This window comes from Eurosta solidaginis, unplaced genomic scaffold, assembly GCF_040869045.1.
Source record: "Eurosta solidaginis isolate ZX-2024a unplaced genomic scaffold, ASM4086904v1 ctg00001140.1, whole genome shotgun sequence".
NCBI classification, from domain to species: domain Eukaryota; kingdom Metazoa; phylum Arthropoda; class Insecta; order Diptera; family Tephritidae; genus Eurosta; species Eurosta solidaginis.
Window position 1 is genome coordinate 69393 of NW_027136962.1, and position 21827 is coordinate 91219.

At 33.1% G+C, this 21827-nt stretch overlaps 4 non-coding genes across 4 annotated transcripts; all 4 read right to left on the reverse strand.

Moving 5' to 3' along the window:
• Window positions 1-3786: 3786 nt before the first annotated feature.
• On the reverse strand, window positions 3787-3905 carry LOC137235926 (5S ribosomal RNA). Its single transcript, XR_010948128.1, has one exon. It is a non-coding gene; the product is annotated as a 5S ribosomal RNA (ribosomal RNA).
• A 5394-nt stretch (window positions 3906-9299) lies between these two features.
• LOC137235928 (5S ribosomal RNA) lies at window positions 9300-9418 on the reverse strand. The gene has a single exon (XR_010948130.1). It is a non-coding gene; the product is annotated as a 5S ribosomal RNA (ribosomal RNA).
• Window positions 9419-14715: 5297 nt separating this feature from the next.
• Window positions 14716-14834, reverse strand: LOC137235929 (5S ribosomal RNA). The gene has a single exon (XR_010948131.1). It is a non-coding gene; the product is annotated as a 5S ribosomal RNA (ribosomal RNA).
• Window positions 14835-20228: 5394 nt separating this feature from the next.
• Window positions 20229-20347, reverse strand: LOC137235930 (5S ribosomal RNA). The gene has a single exon (XR_010948132.1). It is a non-coding gene; the product is annotated as a 5S ribosomal RNA (ribosomal RNA).
• Between the last annotated feature and the right edge of the window lie 1480 nt (window positions 20348-21827).

The following is a 21827-nucleotide window of genomic DNA, read 5'->3' on the forward strand; positions in this document are numbered from 1 at the left end:
TTGGCTAGACGTATACGTGGTGAACGTGCTTAATTCCATATTTTAATAAATATTATAAACGGTCCTTTTCAGGACCACAAATTTTTTTAAACAAAAAAGATCAAAAATAACTGAAGCAACTGTTAATGAAAATTCGTATTTTGATAGTAGCAGCTGTAGTTTTACCCTTAATATGGTGTGTATACCTACTCACGAGTATATACACATTTATTTGCTAAACACATACATTAATATGTATGCACGGTTGTGTGTTTGTACCTTTGGTACGTATGAATACACGCCACAACTTTTTGCGCCTTTGTCGAGATGCTCATACAAACATACATATGTACATATATACATACAATATGTAGTAGCTTGCATGCTGTACTTTTTTAATGTTGCTCAGTTTTTTTTCTTCTGGAAAATGATGTAAGTCAACTTTTTTATGAATATTTTCAAACACTATTTTATTAATTGAAGTAGTTGTTAACGCAGATTTCGTTAAAAAAATAAATTTTCCAAAAGTGTACTTATGACCTTTTAAATTTTTCTTTCAAAAAGTGTTTTAATAGGTTTTAAAATAGATAAATACATATATATGACAATATAATTAATCTCTTTGTATATATATTTTGTCGTCCTGAAAAGGACGGTTTTAAATTTGGCGTCTAAGAATATATGTAAATCGGCGATTACATCACTTATGCTTTCTTTTCGGTCTTCTTTGGTAAAAGTACAGCTTGAATATTTGGTAAAACACCACCTTGAGCTATGGTAACTCCAGACAATAGTTTATTCAATTCTTCATCGTTACGAATAGCCAATTGTAAATGACGTGGAATAATTCTAGTTTTTTTATTATCACGTGCAGCATTACCAGCCAATTCAAGAACTTCAGCTGCCAAATATTCCATAACAGCAGCTAAATATACTGGAGCACCGGCACCAACACGTTCAGCATAATTGCCTTTACGTAACAAGCGATGAATACGACCGACAGGGAATTGAAGACCAGCACGGTTTGAACGTGACTTTGCCTTTCCCTTTACTTTACCACCTTTACCACGGCCAGACATTGTTGTTATATATTTCACTTAATACACTTTTTCACAAATACACACACTAGCTGAATAGCTTGGGCACTTTATTTCCTAAACGCAATTTGTGCTGCGCTTATATACTTTTTCGTTTGTACATTGAGCAACCCCAATCGCATGTTTTCAAATTAATGCCGGCAATATTTAGCGAATCGTTACGAACAGGTTGAATGGTTTGTCGGAAAAAATACACTTAAAGGTGCGCATTTTGACACTTAGAAAATTATTAAAAAGTGTGAGTGATAGTGAAGTGATTTTGTGAAAATTAAATATGCCTCCTAAAACTAGTGGTAAAGCAGCTAAGAAGGCCGGTAAGGCTCAGAAGAATATTACTAAAAACGACAAGAAGAAGAAGCGTAAGAGGAAGGAAAGTTATGCCATCTACATTTATAAAGTGTTGAAACAAGTACATCCTGATACTGGTATATCGTCGAAAGCAATGAGTATCATGAACAGTTTTGTTAATGACATTTTTGAACGTATTGCTGCTGAAGCATCACGTTTAGCTCATTACAATAAACGTTCAACAATTACTAGTCGCGAAATTCAAACTGCCGTACGCCTATTGTTGCCTGGTGAATTGGCTAAGCATGCCGTGAGTGAGGGTACTAAGGCTGTTACCAAATACACAAGCTCCAAGTAATTTGTGCGACTGAGGAAAATATGTATAAAAGTGAAAAATGTTAACAAAAAGGCCCTTTTCAGGGCCACAAAATATAAATTAACAAAGAGATATGAATTTTTCTAAGTCGATGAAAATTTTTAATTTTGTTTTGCAATTGAAACATCAAAAAATATTAACAAAAAGGCGCTTTTCAGGGCCACAAAATATAAATTAACAAAGAGATATGAATTTTTCTAAGTCGATGAAAATTTTTAATTTTGTTTTGCAATTGAAACATCAATTTTAAAATTGGTCAGCATGGTAGGGCTGACTTACAGTGTCAGACACTAGAGCGGTTAATTATTATGGCGAAGCAACGCTGTAGTCAGACGTATAGCTGATGCCTTTTTTGCAGCTGGCTTTTTAGTCGCAGCCTTTTTTGGTTTGGTAGCAGTTGCTTTTGCTTTTGTTGCCTTTGACTTAGCGGTGGCAGATTTCGACTTGGTTGGCTTGGCTTTAACGGCGCCAGTCTTTTTTGCGTCTTTAGCCTTAGATTTCTCACTTTTCTTTTTTTCGGCGGTTTTCTTAGTGGCAACAGCTTTTTTCACTTTTTTCTCACCACTTGCCTTTTTAACACCACTCGACGATTTTTTCTTTAATGTTGCACTATCTTTTTTGGCTTTTGATTTATCAACCGATTTTGACTTACCATCACCTGATTTAGTGGCTGCAGCTGATAATTTAAATGAACCAGATGCCCCCTTTCCTTTGGTTTGAATCAATTTTCCACTAGTAACAGCCGATTTCAAATAGCGCTTAATAAATGGTGCCAATTTTTGGGCGTCACATTTATATGTTGCACTAATATATTTCTTAATTGCCAAAAGTGATGAGCCACCACGTTCCTTCAAATTCTTAATCGATGCATCTACCATTTGTTGAGTTGGTGGATGAGTGGGAGCAACCGATGGTTTTTTGGGTTTAGTTGCTTTTTTAGCAGCAACTTTCTTCTCAGCAACAGCAGCAGAAGCAGCTACTGGTGAGCTAACATTTGCAACAGCGATTGTGTCAGACATTTTCACTTAATTATTTTATTTAAACTTTTATTAACACTTGAAAATATTTATCAATTTAAGCACACAAAGCACAAACTCACTATTTATACTTTTTTATACAAGCGCATAGAATGCGATACTCTGTTTAAAATTTGAGAAGCGCAGCGAAAAGATGGATGACAAATGTTTTCATTTCAGTGCTACGTACCATTTACATTTGATAAACTTTTCATCTTAATAAATTAATTAAAATTCACATATTAAAGTTATTGCAAATATTCATGTAAAAATAGATAACTGAAATGTGTTAGTTTGATATACGAATTCATTTAAATTGATGAATTTCATATTTTCGGAGTGTCAGGCATTTTAATCAAAAGTTTGCACTGATAAAATCGAATTTTTTCTCAATTAAGTGAAATTTCTTAAAATATATTTGTACTAATCAAAATTTTAATTCGGATATATAAAATATGTTAAATTAGAAATCAAAAAACTTATCTTCGTTGAGTTTTAACAACATTATTTTATTTTAAAAAATTTTTTAAATATTTCTATTGCAACACTAGAGTAACCCTATATGGCTTCACTTAAAGGCATCTAAAGTTTGGAATTTTAGTCTGAATTGATTATTGATATTGGACGTCTACAACTTATATGTATAATTAAATGAAATTTCATGACATTCAAAAAAAAATAAAAAAAATTCTAATTATCAATATGATTATAATATACATATCTGAACATAATCGGACATCAGCGTCCATTTTAAGTACTATAATAGGTGGATGAGTATGAATTTGTACTATGCAGATTCATTTTGTATTTATATGATGAATGCTTATAAGCTTTAAATCAATAATTGATATGGTAAAAAATTATAACTAATATTATTATGCACGTAAATGTATGCGCGCGTATGAAATTTTTCCATTGAATCTATAGAAATATTAAATTGTATTCCAAGTATTTATTCAATTAAATGCAATTTAATAAAAAAAATATTTATGTACATATATATACATAAAATAAAAGAAAAAGTTGGATATGCCAACAACACGCGGTGTTCCCAAGCGGTCCCCCATCTAAGTACTAACCGCGCCCGACGCTGCTTAATTTCGGTGATCGGACGAGAACCGATGTATTCAGCGTGGTATGGTCGTTGGCAAAATTTGTTTGCCTAAATTGGTATAAGTATGGCTATTTTAATGTGTATACTCGCAGCTGTGAATTTGTCCTTTTTTTTTTTAAATGATATAAGTCGATTTAAGTAAATTTTGTTATATACTTTATAGTTTAGTGTATTCAGATACTCTTGCTACTAAAATCAGATTAAGTTTATTTTTTTACAAAAATGAACTTATGCCATTTTTGAAAATAAGCCTGCTATTATAGACATATTTATATCGCTTGGCTTGTGTCGGGGTATATTCATTTGCATGAGTTTTCATTATGCATACATACGTATGCTACTTAGTTTAAACGAACATTCATACATACTACATATGCATGTACATCTTAATAACATATCTTTCTGTTATGTATTGTATTAGAGAAATTTTGAAATCTTTGTTAAAAAATATTGTGGTCCTGAAAAGGACCGTTTGTTTGAATGTATATTTATTTTGTGTTAATATGTCCGTAAAAATGAATTTAACCGCCGAAACCATACAATGTACGACCCTGCCTCTTCAATGCATATACAACATCCATAGCCGTAACTGTTTTCCTTTTAGCATGTTCAGTATAAGTGACTGCATCACGGATAACATTTTCCAAAAATACTTTTAAAACACCACGAGTTTCTTCATATATTAAACCAGATATACGTTTTACGCCACCACGACGTGCTAAACGTCGAATAGCTGGCTTTGTGATACCTTGGATGTTATCACGTAAAACTTTGCGATGACGTTTGGCGCCACCTTTACCTAATCCTTTTCCACCTTTGCCACGACCAGTCATTTTTTCTATTTAGCACTTTTTTTAGCTTTCACAAGAACACTTCACTTGATCACTTCACTTCACAACTAATAGCTTGGTTACCGAACGTAGCTGCTATTTATACAAAAATCCACAACATTGAGTGAGCTACCATTATGTGGCATAAATATTTCTATCTCATTTTAACTCGCACAATATTGCAATCCTAAAAAAATGGACAAATGAAACGTTTTTGTGTATTTTATTATATGTATTTCCACATTTATAAAAATTAGGTTTATTAAGTGAAGTGTTCAGTGATCAGTGTTTATTTTGAATTGTGAAAAATAAAAGTGAGAAATGGCTCGTACAAAGCAAACAGCCCGTAAATCGACTGGTGGTAAAGCGCCACGTAAACAATTGGCCACTAAAGCTGCTCGCAAAAGTGCGCCGGCAACTGGTGGAGTGAAGAAGCCACATCGTTATCGCCCAGGTACAGTCGCTTTGCGTGAAATTCGTCGTTATCAGAAGAGTACCGAACTGTTGATTCGTAAATTGCCATTCCAACGTTTGGTGCGTGAAATTGCTCAAGATTTTAAAACTGATTTACGTTTCCAGAGTTCAGCTGTTATGGCATTACAAGAAGCAAGTGAAGCATATTTAGTTGGTTTGTTCGAAGATACAAATTTGTGTGCCATTCATGCAAAACGTGTCACAATTATGCCAAAAGATATTCAATTGGCTAGACGTATACGTGGTGAACGTGCTTAATTCCATATTTTAATAAATATTATAAACGGTCCTTTTCAGGACCACAAATTTTTTTAAACAAAAAAGATCAAAAATAACTGAAGCAACTGTTAATGAAAATTCGTATTTTGATAGTAGCAGCTGTAGTTTTACCCTTAATATGGTGTGTATACCTACTCACGAGTATATACACATTTATTTGCTAAACACATACATTAATATGTATGCACGGTTGTGTGTTTGTACCTTTGGTACGTATGAATACACGCCACAACTTTTTGCGCCTTTGTCGAGATGCTCATACAAACATACATATGTACATATATACATACAATATGTAGTAGCTTGCATGCTGTACTTTTTTAATGTTGCTCAGTTTTTTTTCTTCTGGAAAATGATGTAAGTCAACTTTTTTATGAATATTTTCAAACACTATTTTATTAATTGAAGTAGTTGTTAACGCAGATTTCGTTAAAAAAATAAATTTTCCAAAAGTGTACTTATGACCTTTTAAATTTTTCTTTCAAAAAGTGTTTTAATAGGTTTTAAAATAGATAAATACATATATATGACAATATAATTAATCTCTTTGTATATATATTTTGTCGTCCTGAAAAGGACGGTTTTAAATTTGGCGTCTAAGAATATATGTAAATCGGCGATTACATCACTTATGCTTTCTTTTCGGTCTTCTTTGGTAAAAGTACAGCTTGAATATTTGGTAAAACACCACCTTGAGCTATGGTAACTCCAGACAATAGTTTATTCAATTCTTCATCGTTACGAATAGCCAATTGTAAATGACGTGGAATAATTCTAGTTTTTTTATTATCACGTGCAGCATTACCAGCCAATTCAAGAACTTCAGCTGCCAAATATTCCATAACAGCAGCTAAATATACTGGAGCACCGGCACCAACACGTTCAGCATAATTGCCTTTACGTAACAAGCGATGAATACGACCGACAGGGAATTGAAGACCAGCACGGTTTGAACGTGACTTTGCCTTTCCCTTTACTTTACCACCTTTACCACGGCCAGACATTGTTGTTATATATTTCACTTAATACACTTTTTCACAAATACACACACTAGCTGAATAGCTTGGGCACTTTATTTCCTAAACGCAATTTGTGCTGCGCTTATATACTTTTTCGTTTGTACATTGAGCAACCCCAATCGCATGTTTTCAAATTAATGCCGGCAATATTTAGCGAATCGTTACGAACAGGTTGAATGGTTTGTCGGAAAAAATACACTTAAAGGTGCGCATTTTGACACTTGGAAAATTATTAAAAAGTGTGAGTGATAGTGAAGTGATTTTGTGAAAATTAAATATGCCTCCTAAAACTAGTGGTAAAGCAGCTAAGAAGGCCGGTAAGGCTCAGAAGAATATTACTAAAAACGACAAGAAGAAGAAGCGTAAGAGGAAGGAAAGTTATGCCATCTACATTTATAAAGTGTTGAAACAAGTACATCCTGATACTGGTATATCGTCGAAAGCAATGAGTATCATGAACAGTTTTGTTAATGACATTTTTGAACGTATTGCTGCTGAAGCATCACGTTTAGCTCATTACAATAAACGTTCAACAATTACTAGTCGCGAAATTCAAACTGCCGTACGCCTATTGTTGCCTGGTGAATTGGCTAAGCATGCCGTGAGTGAGGGTACTAAGGCTGTTACCAAATACACAAGCTCCAAGTAATTTGTGCGACTGAGGAAGTGAAAAATGTTAACAAAAAGGCCCTTTTCAGGGCCACAAAATATAAATTAACAAAGAGATATGAATTTTTCTAAGTCGATGAAAATTTTTAATTTTGTTTTGCAATTGAAACATCAAAAAATGTTAACAAAAAGGCGCTTTTCAGGGCCACAAAATATAAATTAACAAAGAGATATGAATTTTTCTAAGTCGATGAAAATTTTTAATTTTGTTTTGCAATTGAAACATCAATTTTAAAATTGGTCAGCATGGTAGGGCTGACTTACAGTGTCAGACACTAGAGCGGTTAATTATTATGGCGAAGCAACGCTGTAGTCAGACGTATTGCGTACATTTTTGATCTTTTTGTTTGTATATTTTGTAGCCCTGAAAAGGGCTTATTGATAATTCAACATTTAATGAATGTTGTGTCCTTGTAAATTATCACAAAAAACGCAGCATATTTATTTTTTAGCTGATGCCTTTTTTGCAGCTGGCTTTTTAGTCGCAGCCTTTTTTGGTTTGGTAGCAGTTGCTTTTGCTTTTGTTGCCTTTGACTTAGCGGTGGCAGATTTCGACTTGGTTGGCTTGGCTTTAACGGCGCCAGTCTTTTTTGCGTCTTTAGCCTTAGATTTCTCACTTTTCTTTTTTTCGGCGGTTTTCTTAGTGGCAACAGCTTTTTTCACTTTTTTCTCACCACTTGCCTTTTTAACACCACTCGACGATTTTTTCTTTAATGTTGCACTATCTTTTTTGGCTTTTGATTTATCAACCGATTTTGACTTACCATCACCTGATTTAGTGGCTGCAGCTGATAATTTAAATGAACCAGATGCCCCCTTTCCTTTGGTTTGAATCAATTTTCCACTAGTAACAGCCGATTTCAAATAGCGCTTAATAAATGGTGCCAATTTTTGGGCGTCACATTTATATGTTGCACTAATATATTTCTTAATTGCCAAAAGTGATGAGCCACCACGTTCCTTCAAATTCTTAATCGATGCATCTACCATTTGTTGAGTTGGTGGATGAGTGGGAGCAACCGATGGTTTTTTGGGTTTAGTTGCTTTTTTAGCAGCAACTTTCTTCTCAGCAACAGCAGCAGAAGCAGCTACTGGTGAGCTAACATTTGCAACAGCGATTGTGTCAGACATTTTCACTTAATTATTTTATTTAAACTTTTATTAACACTTGAAAATATTTATCAATTTAAGCACACAAAGCACAAACTCACTATTTATACTTTTTTATACAAGCGCATAGAATGCGATACTCTGTTTAAAATTTGAGAAGCGCAGCGAAAAGATGGATGACAAATGTTTTCATTTCAGTGCTACGTACCATTTACATTTGATAAACTTTTCATCTTAATAAATTAATTAAAATTCACATATTAAAGTTATTGCAAATATTCATGTAAAAATAGATAACTGAAATGTGTTAGTTTGATATACGAATTCATTTAAATTGATGAATTTCATATTTTCGGAGTGTCAGGCATTTTAATCAAAAGTTTGCACTGATAAAATCGAATTTTTTCTCAATTAAGTGAAATTTCTTAAAATATATTTGTACTAATCAAAATTTTAATTCGGATATATAAAATATGTTAAATTAGAAATCAAAAAACTTATCTTCGTTGAGTTTTAACAACATTATTTTATTTTAAAAAATTTTTTAAATATTTCTATTGCAACACTAGAGTAACCCTATATGGCTTCACTTAAAGGCATCTAAAGTTTGGAATTTTAGTCTGAATTGATTATTGATATTGGACGTCTACAACTTATATGTATAATTAAATGAAATTTCATGACATTCAAAAAAAAATAAAAAAAATTCTAATTATCAATATGATTATAATATACATATCTGAACATAATCGGACATCAGCGTCCATTTTAAGTACTATAATAGGTGGATGAGTATGAATTTGTACTATGCAGATTCATTTTGTATTTATATGATGAATGCTTATAAGCTTTAAATCAATAATTGATATGGTAAAAAATTATAACTAATATTATTATGCACGTAAATGTATGCGCGCGTATGAAATTTTTCCATTGAATCTATAGAAATATTAAATTGTATTCCAAGTATTTATTCAATTAAATGCAATTTAATAAAAAAAATATTTATGTACATATATATACATAAAATAAAAGAAAAAGTTGGATATGCCAACAACACGCGGTGTTCCCAAGCGGTCCCCCATCTAAGTACTAACCGCGCCCGACGCTGCTTAATTTCGGTGATCGGACGAGAACCGATGTATTCAGCGTGGTATGGTCGTTGGCAAAATTTGTTTGCCTAAATTGGTATAAGTATGGCTATTTTAATGTGTATACTCGCAGCTGTGAATTTGTCCTTTTTTTTTTTAAATGATATAAGTCGATTTAAGTAAATTTTGTTATATACTTTATAGTTTAGTGTATTCAGATACTCTTGCTACTAAAATCAGATTAAGTTTATTTTTTTACAAAAATGAACTTATGCCATTTTTGAAAATAAGCCTGCTATTATAGACATATTTATATCGCTTGGCTTGTGTCGGGGTATATTCATTTGCATGAGTTTTCATTATGCATACATACGTATGCTACTTAGTTTAAACGAACATTCATACATACTACATATGCATGTACATCTTAATAACATATCTTTCTGTTATGTATTGTATTAGAGAAATTTTGAAATCTTTGTTAAAAAATATTGTGGTCCTGAAAAGGACCGTTTGTTTGAATGTATATTTATTTTGTGTTAATATGTCCGTAAAAATGAATTTAACCGCCGAAACCATACAATGTACGACCCTGCCTCTTCAATGCATATACAACATCCATAGCCGTAACTGTTTTCCTTTTAGCATGTTCAGTATAAGTGCATGTTCAGTATAAGTGACTGCATCACGGATAACATTTTCCAAAAATACTTTTAAAACACCACGAGTTTCTTCATATATTAAACCAGATATACGTTTTACGCCACCACGACGTGCTAAACGTCGAATAGCTGGCTTTGTGATACCTTGGATGTTATCACGTAAAACTTTGCGATGACGTTTGGCGCCACCTTTACCTAATCCTTTTCCACCTTTGCCACGACCAGTCATTTTTTCTATTTAGCACTTTTTTTAGCTTTCACAAGAACACTTCACTTGATCACTTCACTTCACAACTAATAGCTTGGTTACCGAACGTAGCTGCTATTTATACAAAAATCCACAACATTGAGTGAGCTACCATTATGTGGCATAAATATTTCTATCTCATTTTAACTCGCACAATATTGCAACCCTAAAAAAATGGACAAATGAAACGTTTTTGTGTATTTTATTACATGTATTTCCACATTTATAAAAATTAGGTTTATTAAGTGAAGTGTTCAGTGATCAGTGTTTATTTTGAATTGTGAAAAATAAAAGTGAGAAATGGCTCGTACAAAGCAAACAGCCCGTAAATCGACTGGTGGTAAAGCGCCACGTAAACAATTGGCCACTAAAGCTGCTCGCAAAAGTGCGCCGGCAACTGGTGGAGTGAAGAAGCCACATCGTTATCGCCCAGGTACAGTCGCTTTGCGTGAAATTCGTCGTTATCAGAAGAGTACCGAACTGTTGATTCGTAAATTGCCATTCCAACGTTTGGTGCGTGAAATTGCTCAAGATTTTAAAACTGATTTACGTTTCCAGAGTTCAGCTGTTATGGCATTACAAGAAGCAAGTGAAGCATATTTAGTTGGTTTGTTCGAAGATACAAATTTGTGTGCCATTCATGCAAAACGTGTCACAATTATGCCAAAAGATATTCAATTGGCTAGACGTATACGTGGTGAACGTGCTTAATTCCATATTTTAATAAATATTATAAACGGTCCTTTTCAGGACCACAAATTTTTTTAAACAAAAAAGATCAAAAATAACTGAAGCAACTGTTAATGAAAATTCGTATTTTGATAGTAGCAGCTGTAGTTTTACCCTTAATATGGTGTGTATACCTACTCACGAGTATATACACATTTATTTGCTAAACACATACATTAATATGTATGCACGGTTGTGTGTTTGTACCTTTGGTACGTATGAATACACGCCACAACTTTTTGCGCCTTTGTCGAGATGCTCATACAAACATACATATGTACATATATACATACAATATGTAGTAGCTTGCATGCTGTACTTTTTTAATGTTGCTCAGTTTTTTTTCTTCTGGAAAATGATGTAAGTCAACTTTTTTATGAATATTTTCAAACACTATTTTATTAATTGAAGTAGTTGTTAACGCAGATTTCGTTAAAAAAATAAATTTTCCAAAAGTGTACTTATGACCTTTTAAATTTTTCTTTCAAAAAGTGTTTTAATAGGTTTTAAAATAGATAAATACATATATATGACAATATAATTAATCTCTTTGTATATATATTTTGTCGTCCTGAAAAGGACGGTTTTAAATTTGGCGTCTAAGAATATATGTAAATCGGCGATTACATCACTTATGCTTTCTTTTCGGTCTTCTTTGGTAAAAGTACAGCTTGAATATTTGGTAAAACACCACCTTGAGCTATGGTAACTCCAGACAATAGTTTATTCAATTCTTCATCGTTACGAATAGCCAATTGTAAATGACGTGGAATAATTCTAGTTTTTTTATTATCACGTGCAGCATTACCAGCCAATTCAAGAACTTCAGCTGCCAAATATTCCATAACAGCAGCTAAATATACTGGAGCACCGGCACCAACACGTTCAGCATAATTGCCTTTACGTAACAAGCGATGAATACGACCGACAGGGAATTGAAGACCAGCACGGTTTGAACGTGACTTTGCCTTTCCCTTTACTTTACCACCTTTACCACGGCCAGACATTGTTGTTATATATTTCACTTAATACACTTTTTCACAAATACACACACTAGCTGAATAGCTTGGGCACTTTATTTCCTAAACGCAATTTGTGCTGCGCTTATATACTTTTTCGTTTGTACATTGAGCAACCCCAATCGCATGTTTTCAAATTAATGCCGGCAATATTTAGCGAATCGTTACGAACAGGTTGAATGGTTTGTCGGAAAAAATACACTTAAAGGTGCGCATTTTGACACTTGGAAAATTATTAAAAAGTGTGAGTGATAGTGAAGTGATTTTGTGAAAATTAAATATGCCTCCTAAAACTAGTGGTAAAGCAGCTAAGAAGGCCGGTAAGGCTCAGAAGAATATTACTAAAAACGACAAGAAGAAGAAGCGTAAGAGGAAGGAAAGTTATGCCATCTACATTTATAAAGTGTTGAAACAAGTACATCCTGATACTGGTATATCGTCGAAAGCAATGAGTATCATGAACAGTTTTGTTAATGACATTTTTGAACGTATTGCTGCTGAAGCATCACGTTTAGCTCATTACAATAAACGTTCAACAATTACTAGTCGCGAAATTCAAACTGCCGTACGCCTATTGTTGCCTGGTGAATTGGCTAAGCATGCCGTGAGTGAGGGTACTAAGGCTGTTACCAAATACACAAGCTCCAAGTAATTTGTGCGACTGAGGAAGTGAAAAATGTTAACAAAAAGGCCCTTTTCAGGGCCACAAAATATAAATTAACAAAGAGATATGAATTTTTCTAAGTCGATGAAAATTTTTAATTTTGTTTTGCAATTGAAACATCAATTTTAAAATTGGTCAGCATGGTAGGGCTGACTTACAGTGTCAGACACTAGAGCGGTTAATTATTATGGCGAAGCAACGCTGTAGTCAGACGTATTGCGTACATTTTTGATCTTTTTGTTTGTATATTTTGTAGCCCTGAAAAGGGCTTATTGATAATTCAACATTTAATGAATGTTGTGTCCTTGTAAATTATCACAAAAAACGCAGCATATTTATTTTTTAGCTGATGCCTTTTTTGCAGCTGGCTTTTTAGTCGCAGCCTTTTTTGGTTTGGTAGCAGTTGCTTTTGCTTTTGTTGCCTTTGACTTAGCGGTGGCAGATTTCGACTTGGTTGGCTTGGCTTTAACGGCGCCAGTCTTTTTTGCGTCTTTAGCCTTAGATTTCTCACTTTTCTTTTTTTCGGCGGTTTTCTTAGTGGCAACAGCTTTTTTCACTTTTTTCTCACCACTTGCCTTTTTAACACCACTCGACGATTTTTTCTTTAATGTTGCACTATCTTTTTTGGCTTTTGATTTATCAACCGATTTTGACTTACCATCACCTGATTTAGTGGCTGCAGCTGATAATTTAAATGAACCAGATGCCCCCTTTCCTTTGGTTTGAATCAATTTTCCACTAGTAACAGCCGATTTCAAATAGCGCTTAATAAATGGTGCCAATTTTTGGGCGTCACATTTATATGTTGCACTAATATATTTCTTAATTGCCAAAAGTGATGAGCCACCACGTTCCTTCAAATTCTTAATCGATGCATCTACCATTTGTTGAGTTGGTGGATGAGTGGGAGCAACCGATGGTTTTTTGGGTTTAGTTGCTTTTTTAGCAGCAACTTTCTTCTCAGCAACAGCAGCAGAAGCAGCTACTGGTGAGCTAACATTTGCAACAGCGATTGTGTCAGACATTTTCACTTAATTATTTTATTTAAACTTTTATTAACACTTGAAAATATTTATCAATTTAAGCACACAAAGCACAAACTCACTATTTATACTTTTTTATACAAGCGCATAGAATGCGATACTCTGTTTAAAATTTGAGAAGCGCAGCGAAAAGATGGATGACAAATGTTTTCATTTCAGTGCTACGTACCATTTACATTTGATAAACTTTTCATCTTAATAAATTAATTAAAATTCACATATTAAAGTTATTGCAAATATTCATGTAAAAATAGATAACTGAAATGTGTTAGTTTGATATACGAATTCATTTAAATTGATGAATTTCATATTTTCGGAGTGTCAGGCATTTTAATCAAAAGTTTGCACTGATAAAATCGAATTTTTTCTCAATTAAGTGAAATTTCTTAAAATATATTTGTACTAATCAAAATTTTAATTCGGATATATAAAATATGTTAAATTAGAAATCAAAAAACTTATCTTCGTTGAGTTTTAACAACATTATTTTATTTTAAAAAATTTTTTAAATATTTCTATTGCAACACTAGAGTAACCCTATATGGCTTCACTTAAAGGCATCTAAAGTTTGGAATTTTAGTCTGAATTGATTATTGATATTGGACGTCTACAACTTATATGTATAATTAAATGAAATTTCATGACATTCAAAAAAAAATAAAAAAAATTCTAATTATCAATATGATTATAATATACATATCTGAACATAATCGGACATCAGCGTCCATTTTAAGTACTATAATAGGTGGATGAGTATGAATTTGTACTATGCAGATTCATTTTGTATTTATATGATGAATGCTTATAAGCTTTAAATCAATAATTGATATGGTAAAAAATTATAACTAATATTATTATGCACGTAAATGTATGCGCGCGTATGAAATTTTTCCATTGAATCTATAGAAATATTAAATTGTATTCCAAGTATTTATTCAATTAAATGCAATTTAATAAAAAAAATATTTATGTACATATATATACATAAAATAAAAGAAAAAGTTGGATATGCCAACAACACGCGGTGTTCCCAAGCGGTCCCCCATCTAAGTACTAACCGCGCCCGACGCTGCTTAATTTCGGTGATCGGACGAGAACCGATGTATTCAGCGTGGTATGGTCGTTGGCAAAATTTGTTTGCCTAAATTGGTATAAGTATGGCTATTTTAATGTGTATACTCGCAGCTGTGAATTTGTCCTTTTTTTTTTTAAATGATATAAGTCGATTTAAGTAAATTTTGTTATATACTTTATAGTTTAGTGTATTCAGATACTCTTGCTACTAAAATCAGATTAAGTTTATTTTTTTACAAAAATGAACTTATGCCATTTTTGAAAATAAGCCTGCTATTATAGACATATTTATATCGCTTGGCTTGTGTCGGGGTATATTCATTTGCATGAGTTTTCATTATGCATACATACGTATGCTACTTAGTTTAAACGAACATTCATACATACTACATATGCATGTACATCTTAATAACATATCTTTCTGTTATGTATTGTATTAGAGAAATTTTGAAATCTTTGTTAAAAAATATTGTGGTCCTGAAAAGGACCGTTTGTTTGAATGTATATTTATTTTGTGTTAATATGTCCGTAAAAATGAATTTAACCGCCGAAACCATACAATGTACGACCCTGCCTCTTCAATGCATATACAACATCCATAGCCGTAACTGTTTTCCTTTTAGCATGTTCAGTATAAGTGACTGCATCACGGATAACATTTTCCAAAAATACTTTTAAAACACCACGAGTTTCTTCATATATTAAACCAGATATACGTTTTACGCCACCACGACGTGCTAAACGTCGAATAGCTGGCTTTGTGATACCTTGGATGTTATCACGTAAAACTTTGCGATGACGTTTGGCGCCACCTTTACCTAATCCTTTTCCACCTTTGCCACGACCAGTCATTTTTTCTATTTAGCACTTTTTTTAGCTTTCACAAGAACACTTCACTTGATCACTTCACTTCACAACTAATAGCTTGGTTACCGAACGTAGCTGCTATTTATACAAAAATCCACAACATTGAGTGAGCTACCATTATGTGGCATAAATATTTCTATCTCATTTTAACTCGCACAATATTGCAATCCTAAAAAAATGGACAAATGAAACGTTTTTGTGTATTTTATTATATGTATTTCCACATTTATAAAAATTAGGTTTATTAAGTGAAGTGTTCAGTGATCAGTGTTTATTTTGAATTGTGAAAAATAAAAGTGAGAAATGGCTCGTACAAAGCAAACAGCCCGTAAATCGACTGGTGGTAAAGCGCCACGTAAACAATTGGCCACTAAAGCTGCTCGCAAAAGTGCGCCGGCAACTGGTGGAGTGAAGAAGCCACATCGTTATCGCCCAGGTACAGTCGCTTTGCGTGAAATTCGTCGTTATCAGAAGAGTACCGAACTGTTGATTCGTAAATTGCCATTCCAACGTTTGGTGCGTGAAATTGCTCAAGATTTTAAAACTGATTTACGTTTCCAGAGTTCAGCTGTTATGGCATTACAAGAAGCAAGTGAAGCATATTTAGTTGGTTTGTTCGAAGATACAAATTTGTGTGCCATTCATGCAAAACGTGTCACAATTATGCCAAAAGATATTCAATTGGCTAGACGTATACGTGGTGAACGTGCTTAATTCCATATTTTAATAAATATTATAAACGGTCCTTTTCAGGACCACAAATTTTTTTAAACAAAAAAGATCAAAAATAACTGAAGCAACTGTTAATGAAAATTCGTATTTTGATAGTAGCAGCTGTAGTTTTACCCTTAATATGGTGTGTATACCTACTCACGAGTATATACACATTTATTTGCTAAACACATACATTAATATGTATGCACGGTTGTGTGTTTGTACCTTTGGTACGTATGAATACACGCCACAACTTTTTGCGCCTTTGTCGAGATGCTCATACAAACATACATATGTACATATATACATACAATATGTAGTAGCTTGCATGCTGTACTTTTTTAATGTTGCTCAGTTTTTTTTCTTCTGGAAAATGATGTAAGTCAACTTTTTTATGAATATTTTCAAACACTATTTTATTAATTGAAGTAGTTGTTAACGCAGATTTCGTTAAAAAAATAAATTTTCCAAAAGTGTACTTATGACCTTTTAAATTTTTCTTTCAAAAAGTGTTTTAATAGGTTTTAAAATAGATAAATACATATATATGACAATATAATTAATCTCTTTGTATATATATTTTGTCGTCCTGAAAAGGACGGTTTTAAATTTGGCGTCTAAGAATATATGTAAATCGGCGATTACATCACTTATGCTTTCTTTTCGGTCTTCTTTGGTAAAAGTACAGCTTGAATATTTGGTAAAACACCACCTTGAGCTATGGTAACTCCAGACAATAGTTTATTCAATTCTTCATCGTTACGAATAGCCAATTGTAAATGACGTGGAATAATTCTAGTTTTTTTATTATCACGTGCAGCATTACCAGCCAATTCAAGAACTTCAGCTGCCAAATATTCCATAACAGCAGCTAAATATACTGGAGCACCGGCACCAACACGTTCAGCATAATTGCCTTTACGTAACAAGCGATGAATACGACCGACAGGGAATTGAAGACCAGCACGGTTTGAACGTGACTTTGCCTTTCCCTTTACTTTACCACCTTTACCACGGCCAGACATTGTTGTTATATATTTCACTTAATACACTTTTTCACAAATACACACACTAGCTGAATAGCTTGGGCACTTTATTTCCTAAACGCAATTTGTGCTGCGCTTATATACTTTTTCGTTTGTACATTGAGCAACCCCAATCGCATGTTTTCAAATTAATGCCGGCAATATTTAGCGAATCGTTACGAACAGGTTGAATGGTTTGTCGGAAAAAATACACTTAAAGGTGCGCATTTTGACACTTGGAAAATTATTAAAAAGTGTGAGTGATAGTGAAGTGATTTTGTGAAAATTAAATATGCCTCCTAAAACTAGTGGTAAAGCAGCTAAGAAGGCCGGTAAGGCTCAGAAGAATATTACTAAAAACGACAAGAAGAAGAAGCGTAAGAGGAAGGAAAGTTATGCCATCTACATTTATAAAGTGTTGAAACAAGTACATCCTGATACTGGTATATCGTCGAAAGCAATGAGTATCATGAACAGTTTTGTTAATGACATTTTTGAACGTATTGCTGCTGAAGCATCACGTTTAGCTCATTACAATAAACGTTCAACAATTACTAGTCGCGAAATTCAAACTGCCGTACGCCTATTGTTGCCTGGTGAATTGGCTAAGCATGCCGTGAGTGAGGGTACTAAGGCTGTTACCAAATACACAAGCTCCAAGTAATTTGTGCGACTGAGGAAGTGAAAAATGTTAACAAAAAGGCCCTTTTCAGGGCCACAAAATATAAATTAACAAAGAGATATGAATTTTTCTAAGTCGATGAAAATTTTTAATTTTGTTTTGCAATTGAAACATCAAAAAATGTTAACAAAAAGGCGCTTTTCAGGGCCACAAAATATAAATTAACAAAGAGATATGAATTTTTCTAAGTCGATGAAAATTTTTAATTTTGTTTTGCAATTGAAACATCAATTTTAAAATTGGTCAGCATGGTAGGGCTGACTTACAGTGTCAGACACTAGAGCGGTTAATTATTATGGCGAAGCAACGCTGTAGTCAGACGTATTGCGTACATTTTTGATCTTTTTGTTTGTATATTTTGTAGCCCTGAAAAGGGCTTATTGATAATTCAACATTTAATGAATGTTGTGTCCTTGTAAATTATCACAAAAAACGCAGCATATTTATTTTTTAGCTGATGCCTTTTTTGCAGCTGGCTTTTTAGTCGCAGCCTTTTTTGGTTTGGTAGCAGTTGCTTTTGCTTTTGTTGCCTTTGACTTAGCGGTGGCAGATTTCGACTTGGTTGGCTTGGCTTTAACGGCGCCAGTCTTTTTTGCGTCTTTAGCCTTAGATTTCTCACTTTTCTTTTTTTCGGCGGTTTTCTTAGTGGCAACAGCTTTTTTCACTTTTTTCTCACCACTTGCCTTTTTAACACCACTCGACGATTTTTTCTTTAATGTTGCACTATCTTTTTTGGCTTTTGATTTATCAACCGATTTTGACTTACCATCACCTGATTTAGTGGCTGCAGCTGATAATTTAAATGAACCAGATGCCCCCTTTCCTTTGGTTTGAATCAATTTTCCACTAGTAACAGCCGATTTCAAATAGCGCTTAATAAATGGTGCCAATTTTTGGGCGTCACATTTATATGTTGCACTAATATATTTCTTAATTGCCAAAAGTGATGAGCCACCACGTTCCTTCAAATTCTTAATCGATGCATCTACCATTTGTTGAGTTGGTGGATGAGTGGGAGCAACCGATGGTTTTTTGGGTTTAGTTGCTTTTTTAGCAGCAACTTTCTTCTCAGCAACAGCAGCAGAAGCAGCTACTGGTGAGCTAACATTTGCAACAGCGATTGTGTCAGACATTTTCACTTAATTATTTTATTTAAACTTTTATTAACACTTGAAAATATTTATCAATTTAAGCACACAAAGCACAAACTCACTATTTATACTTTTTTATACAAGCGCATAGAATGCGATACTCTGTTTAAAATTTGAGAAGCGCAGCGAAAAGATGGATGACAAATGTTTTCATTTCAGTGCTACGTACCATTTACATTTGATAAACTTTTCATCTTAATAAATTAATTAAAATTCACATATTAAAGTTATTGCAAATATTCATGTAAAAATAGATAACTGAAATGTGTTAGTTTGATATACGAATTCATTTAAATTGATGAATTTCATATTTTCGGAGTGTCAGGCATTTTAATCAAAAGTTTGCACTGATAAAATCGAATTTTTTCTCAATTAAGTGAAATTTCTTAAAATATATTTGTACTAATCAAAATTTTAATTCGGATATATAAAATATGTTAAATTAGAAATCAAAAAACTTATCTTCGTTGAGTTTTAACAACATTATTTTATTTTAAAAAATTTTTTAAATATTTCTATTGCAACACTAGAGTAACCCTATATGGCTTCACTTAAAGGCATCTAAAGTTTGGAATTTTAGTCTGAATTGATTATTGATATTGGACGTCTACAACTTATATGTATAATTAAATGAAATTTCATGACATTCAAAAAAAAATAAAAAAAATTCTAATTATCAATATGATTATAATATACATATCTGAACATAATCGGACATCAGCGTCCATTTTAAGTACTATAATAGGTGGATGAGTATGAATTTGTACTATGCAGATTCATTTTGTATTTATATGATGAATGCTTATAAGCTTTAAATCAATAATTGATATGGTAAAAAATTATAACTAATATTATTATGCACGTAAATGTATGCGCGCGTATGAAATTTTTCCATTGAATCTATAGAAATATTAAATTGTATTCCAAGTATTTATTCAATTAAATGCAATTTAATAAAAAAAATATTTATGTACATATATATACATAAAATAAAAGAAAAAGTTGGATATGCCAACAACACGCGGTGTTCCCAAGCGGTCCCCCATCTAAGTACTAACCGCGCCCGACGCTGCTTAATTTCGGTGATCGGACGAGAACCGATGTATTCAGCGTGGTATGGTCGTTGGCAAAATTTGTTTGCCTAAATTGGTATAAGTATGGCTATTTTAATGTGTATACTCGCAGCTGTGAATTTGTCCTTTTTTTTTTTAAATGATATAAGTCGATTTAAGTAAATTTTGTTATATACTTTATAGTTTAGTGTATTCAGATACTCTTGCTACTAAAATCAGATTAAGTTTATTTTTTTACAAAAATGAACTTATGCCATTTTTGAAAATAAGCCTGCTATTATAGACATATTTATATCGCTTGGCTTGTGTCGGGGTATATTCATTTGCATGAGTTTTCATTATGCATACATACGTATGCTACTTAGTTTAAACGAACATTCATACATACTACATATGCATGTACATCTTAATAACATATCTTTCTGTTATGTATTGTATTAGAGAAATTTTGAAATCTTTGTTAAAAAATATTGTGGTCCTGAAAAGGACCGTTTGTTTGAATGTATATTTATTTTGTGTTAATATGTCCGTAAAAATGAATTTAACCGCCGAAACCATACAATGTACGACCCTGCCTCTTCAATGCATATACAACATCCATAGCCGTAACTGTTTTCCTTTTAGCATGTTCAGTATAAGTGACTGCATCACGGATAACATTTTCCAAAAATACTTTTAAAACACCACGAGTTTCTTCATATATTAAACCAGATATACGTTTTACGCCACCACGACGTGCTAAACGTCGAATAGCTGGCTTTGTGATACCTTGGATGTTATCACGTAAAACTTTGCGATGACGTTTGGCGCCACCTTTACCTAATCCTTTTCCACCTTTGCCACGACCAGTCATTTTTTCTATTTAGCACTTTTTTTAGCTTTCACAAGAACACTTCACTTGATCACTTCACTTCACAACTAATAGCTTGGTTACCGAACGTAGCTGCTATTTATACAAAAATCCACAACATTGAGTGAGCTACCATTATGTGGCATAAATATTTCTATCTCATTTTAACTCGCACAATATTGCAATCCTAAAAAAATGGACAAATGAAACGTTTTTGTGTATTTTATTATATGTATTTCCACATTTATAAAAATTAGGTTTATTAAGTGAAGTGTTCAGTGATCAGTGTTTATTTTGAATTGTGAAAAATAAAAGTGAGAAATGGCTCGTACAAAGCAAACAGCCCGTAAATCGACTGGTGGTAAAGCGCCACGTAAACAATTGGCCACTAAAGCTGCTCGCAAAAGTGCGCCGGCAACTGGTGGAGTGAAGAAGCCACATCGTTATCGCCCAGGTACAGTCGCTTTGCGTGAAATTCGTCGTTATCAGAAGAGTACCGAACTGTTGATTCGTAAATTGCCATTCCAACGTTTGGTGCGTGAAATTGCTCAAGATTTTAAAACTGATTTACGTTTCCAGAGTTCAGCTGTTATGGCATTACAAGAAGCAAGTGAAGCATATTTAGTTGGTTTGTTCGAAGATACAAATTTGTGTGCCATTCATGCAAAACGTGTCACAATTATGC